This window comes from Cryptomeria japonica, chromosome 3 (assembly GCF_030272615.1).
Source record: "Cryptomeria japonica chromosome 3, Sugi_1.0, whole genome shotgun sequence".
Taxonomy (NCBI): Eukaryota; Viridiplantae; Streptophyta; class Pinopsida; order Cupressales; family Cupressaceae; genus Cryptomeria; species Cryptomeria japonica.
Window position 1 is genome coordinate 126422469 of NC_081407.1, and position 6000 is coordinate 126428468.

Below are 6000 nucleotides of genomic sequence, written 5' to 3' on the forward strand. Positions count from 1 at the left end.
TATAATAAGATACAATGGTAAATAGCCAACTAAGCAGTGAAACAAGGTAAGCAATTCACAAGTCTTCACGAAGCAGGGACTACGCCACACTTTCAGTGGAGTGTTTCACCATGGATGAGAAAAGATCAAATGCAATAACAGAAGTCTTGTTTACAGATGATTTGGGACTGCATTCGAGAAAAGATCAAATGCAATAACACAAGTCTTGTTTACAGATGATTTGGGACTGCATTCTAAGTATAGAAATTTGTGATTCAGAGCTCGAGTTTGGAACTGCGGTTCATAATTTCATCATGGACGAGTTTCTAGGATTGCCGACTTCATCAAAGATTTGCTATGGCTACCTACTTCAAGTCAATTGAAAGCAGCGACTTCATCAAGATTAAAACAACGACTATCCTAAAGGGTCGATGAAAGAAGTGCAATAGATATAATTAGGTGCAGTGATAAAACATTTACAAATAGCAATGATTATATATTCTCGGGCAACGACTAAAGACAACAATCAAAAGCACACCAAATAATGATAATTTAGTGAGAGTTTGTGTTTGATTAAAGGCAACGTATGAGTTTATTTTTGGAAGGCAAGTAACCATTAAAAAAGGAGAGATTAGTTTATGCCAACGTCAAGACATTGATTTAGAGGATGCATCGATTAATACTAGTTAAAGACAACGTATAGAATTTATGGAAAGCAGCACCTTGGTTAAAGACTATGGTTGACAGCGATCCATTGTATTATGAAGTAATAAACAAAATCAACTCTTGGTCAAAGTTGTTTCAGAGGAAAGAAATAAAGATTTTTGAAGGTGGGATTATTGTTATCAAGTGATGCAATTTTTACAAGAAAAGAGATGCATTTAATTAATGAAAAGGTTGATGTAAACATTGTGACTATATACGAAGAAACATGGCTTTACATTAAAGGTAGATATAAATAGAGATACAATTGTGAGGAAAGCGTGTGAGGAGTTGTGTGTGAGTTGTGGATTGAAAGACAAATAAATACAACATATGTACCAGCAGATGAAGAACAAATTATAAGAAGATTAGTTGCAAATTATACGAGGGGATTTTGAAGAATTTTATAACAAACTTACGAGGAGATTGTAGTCTTATTAGTGGCAGATTTTAAGGTGGTATAAGAGCCAACATTATGACAAAGTTGTGAAGCAAATTTTGTTGTAGTCTTATAGTCATTTCATAGCAGATTTGAAGATTGAGTTGTAAGGAAAAATTATAGCACAAGTTGTGAAGAATAGCATCATCCATAATCCATTAAAAGGTGGAAATCTGAATAAGGGGTTGTTGCTTCTAGTGGGTAAGTGTTCACGAATTAGAATGAGGGGTTGGTGCCTCTAGTGGATTATACCTATGAATTTGTAATTTAGAGTTTCTTGTATATAAGGAAGCTATTTTGTCTTGGTTTTCTCCCGTAAAGGTTTCCACATATATATCTAGAGTTCATAATAGTTAGATGTCATGTGAATGTTAGTATGCAATGAATATGTTTTCAGATAAAGTTATTAAGTTAAAAAAGTAAAAGTTTGTTATATTGGTTCACCTCACCCCCACTCCTCTCCTCTCCTTGCCCCCCTCAATATAACCGTGTTCTCAACAATAACTATCAAATATCACTCCAATCAACTCACACAAAGTGAGATTCTTATCTCCTAAAACATAGGAACCTTATCACCTATCTCATTTCACATCATGTATGAAAGCAACTCATATTACTACTCCCATGAATGACATCATTGTATGCACAAATAATTAACTTGAGTGGGCAAATAAATTTAAAATAAGATAATTGAATAATCACTAAATTAAATGCTAAGGCTTGCAAAGATTGAGATTCCTTAATCACAATAATCATAACATATGAGAAAAGAAACTAAAGGGCATGAATGTCATAGAGTGTTTTGTAGAATTGAAGAACTTACACATAAAGGATGCTTCTTGGGAGAGGAATGAGATATTTAAACATTCAGCACTACATTCCTTGTGAACAAAAGGTTGGATTTCTAATGTCCCCTTTCTAATCTATGCCAATAAGTTACTTTCAACATAGTTACTTTCAACAATTAGACAAGATTGTATGCACTTTCAATTAGGAAAGTAAAATAATGGAATAAGACAATGCACTAATTGTACTAGCAATGTAAGAGTATTTATTAGATAGTCAACGTTGTAGTTTCTTTTAGTTAAGATTGCTTTCTAAAATAACTATCAATTCTTCTAGTAACTATTGATTCTTAGAGTAACAATTAAATAGGTAAAATCATACTTTCTTTCAATTAATGTTGCTTTTTAGAATAAGGTGGTTTGAGTCTTGTCTTCCAATTTGTCTTCCAATTTGAATCTTTTATCAACTGTCAATTCATTCATAACTTTTAGTTAGAACCTTCAATCATAGGACAGACAATCAGTTAGCTATCACTTATTATGGTGTTACTGCATATGATTGAAGATCACAAAAAAATGAATATAGGTAGCGTTGGAGGAAAGAATGGACACTTTAAAAAATCAACCAAAAACTCAATTACTTTCCCTCAAAACTGCACAAACTATAATAATTTTGGCACTTAGGGATGAATTGACACTTTTAAAAATCAACCAAAAACTCAATAATTTTGACACTTGGGGATGAAAACCTTTGTGCCAACTTGATTTCTTTGTGAAGGAAACCCTCGAGAAGAAACCAATGGTACAAAGTGACAACAAGATCATGCATAGTGTCACAAAATCATCAAAGTGATTAATTTGCATACTACGATGCCTACGAGTGTTGAAGGAAAACCTTTTATGATACAAGCGTCTAGTGAGTTGTATTTAACTAGTTGATTTCCATTTAAACGTATGTATTTCCTTGTGTCATTTTCAACTTTGTTTGTGTATACATTTATTTTGGCTTTGAGTTTTATAGCAACCAAGATTGGTTGACATTCCATTGGATGATATATAGTGGTTTAGTATCATACATCTTTTTTATTTTGATAGCCCATATGAAGACTAGTTGTACACTTCAATTACATTTTAGTAGTCTATTGAACTATCAAATGTTCTGCTATACTCAAATCAATGAACATGTTATTTCTTTAGATACATTGCATGAATCATTGAATCAGTGAATTATGGATGTCTAGACTTAAATTTTGATGTTGACTAGAGATAAACATGTAAAAATTTAAGTAAATTTCTCTCTATATATATTGTGCAATTTTAAATTTTATATCTATGTTGACGGTGTTAGCGTACAGGCACAGTATGTATCAGAGATTAGAAAATCGTCTTAAACTAGCCAAACTCAGTGAGTTTGAGCCCGAGACATGCTCACTGAGTCTCTGGAGATTGGGCTCGAGCTCGACCGAATCCGGTGAGCAAACTTGCCAGACTTGCCAAGTTAGTGAGTTTGGCATAAACTCGCCAAACTCGGCGAGTCCCGAGCCTCAAACTCGATCGGCGGCAGGGTCCCAAAACACGCAAAAAATAAACATTTTAAAAAGCTTTTTCAACTTCTTTTTTTTAATTTATCTCTAACCTCTAAAAGTGAACTTCATTTCATTCCCTTGCAAAAATAGCAGTAAAATGAGTTGGGAAGAAAAACAAGGGTGCATAGAAGAAAAACCAGCAAGGAGAAAGCTCTAGTTTTCTTCAATTTTTCATATTGGGCATGCATTGTGTTTGGATTTGGTGCATCAAGAGTTGGATTTGCAACTCATTTCAAGCTTGTTGTAAGAGGTAAGATTATTTTTTTGGAGATTTGTTTGTTTCTTGTATGCAAAAATTTCATTTTCTATTCATTTATTTTGAAAGTTTTACATTTTCTTCAAAAAAAATCTTTTGTATGTTTGTATGTACTATGTACTATGTACTATGTACTATGTAGGGTACAATTTTAGTTTTTTTTAAATTTACAAACCCTACCTTCGTTTTTTTGAATGTATGTATTAATTTCATTTTGTATTTGTAATGTTTTATTGCAACTTCACTTCACTTCCTTATTTGCCTCAACTCCAAGTTTCACAAAACTATCCTACGATGTCTACTTCAGCTTCTAGACCCTCCATTAGAAAGGACACTGCTTGGAAATATCACGAGGATTTTCCATGGCAAGGAAAGGGGTAAACAAAATGTACATTTTGCAAAACAATATTCCATGGAGGTATATATAGACTGAAATACCATATTTCTAATGTGCGTGGACATGATGTCGAACCATGCCTAAAAGCACTCCCTGAGGCCGTACGTGATTGTTATGTAATGGTTGAGGAAATTGAAAGGAAAAAGAAGCAAAAGGAGGATCGAGCGGTCATTGGGAGAGAGGCAGCTTTAGGAAGAGGGACACAGTTAGGTTGTATTGGAGGCCCTTCTTCCTTACCTCCATATCGTCCCACTCAGTTTGCTACTATTGGTATTGGTGCTTCCACTTCTACTTCTGTAAGTGGCAGTGCCACTACCACTTCTCATGTTCCTCGCATTAGTAGTTGTAGTCGGAGTGTTAGCATTGGACCTAAGATTCATAAATCTAAGTTGGATACCTTCTTTGTGCCTTGCACTACTCCTGCATCCCAATAGTCGCTTGAGAGCATGGGTTGGAACAAGGAGGTCCATGATGTCGCTAAAATGGCAATTGGTAGGTTTTAGGTCTACGGCAGTGTTCCATTCTTTACAGCTAGGTGAATGTTTTATGTTTCATTGTTTTAATTTTTATACTTTGATTCTTCGTTTTATTTTTTCTCGTACATACTTAACTTATCTCCTTTAATTTATTTGTGACTGGTCTCCTTATTGGCAAAAAATGGTTGATGCCCTTACCATATGCGAAGTGAGATTCAAAGCACCTTCTGATTCTAATTTGAGGGGACCCATTTTGACTCAATTGGTGAATGATGTGAAGAAGGAATTAGGTGAACAACGCCAAATATGGAGCACTAAAGGTTGCACCATCATGACTGATGGTTGGACAGATAGGAGAAATAGAACTCTCCTTAATTTTATTGTTTCTTTTGCAGGTGATTGATTAATTTTAGTTTCATTTAGTCATTTATTTTTTATTTTTTATTTAATGATTTATTGAATGATCATGGATCTTGCTTTTATTTTTTATTTCAAGGGGCACCGTTTTCATCAAGTCCATCGATGCCTATGACCATTGCAAGAATGTCACCTACCTATGTGAGCAGATACAGGAGGTGATTGATGAGGTGTGTAAAGAGAACGTGGTACGGGTGGTGACTGACAATAGCAATTTATGTTGTTGCAGGTAAACTTTTGATTACAAACTAATTATGTTTGCAAATTAATTACTATTTTGTAACTTCATTAATTACAATGCAACAAATTATGTTGCTGCAAGTAGAACTATTGATGGAGAGGCACCCATCTATAGTTTGGACTCCATGTGTCGCCCATTGCATTGACCTCATGTTGGAAGATATTGGAAAACTACCATGGGTCAAGAGATGTGTAGAAAGAGTGAGAAATGTGTGCAAATTTGTATATAATCATTCATGGGTGTTGGCTCTTATGAGACAATACACAAAGGAGGAGTTAGCTCATCCAGAAATCACAAGATTTGCCACAAACTTCGTCACATTGCAGTCTATGCTTCGTTGTAAGTCGGCCTTGAGACGTATGACTGTTGGTGAGGAGTGGTCTTCCTCATCATATGCTCCCACCCCTACAAGGAAAGATATGGAAGACTGCATTTTTTATGACCGAGACTTTTGTGTCCCTTGTGATGAGATAGTGAAGGTAATGTTTTCATAAATTCTACAATTTAACTTTTTGTTTTATAACTTATTCATCATATTCTCTTATTTGTTCATTTTTCTAAATTAGACAATATTTTCAATTTTGCAGTTCGTTAAGCCCTTGGTGGTTTTGTTGCGAGTTGCGGATGGAGAAAAGCCCACAATGGCCTACATATATGAGGGCATGGATAGGGTTAAGGAGGGCATCAAATCCGTCTATGAAGGAGATGAGACCAAGTATGGT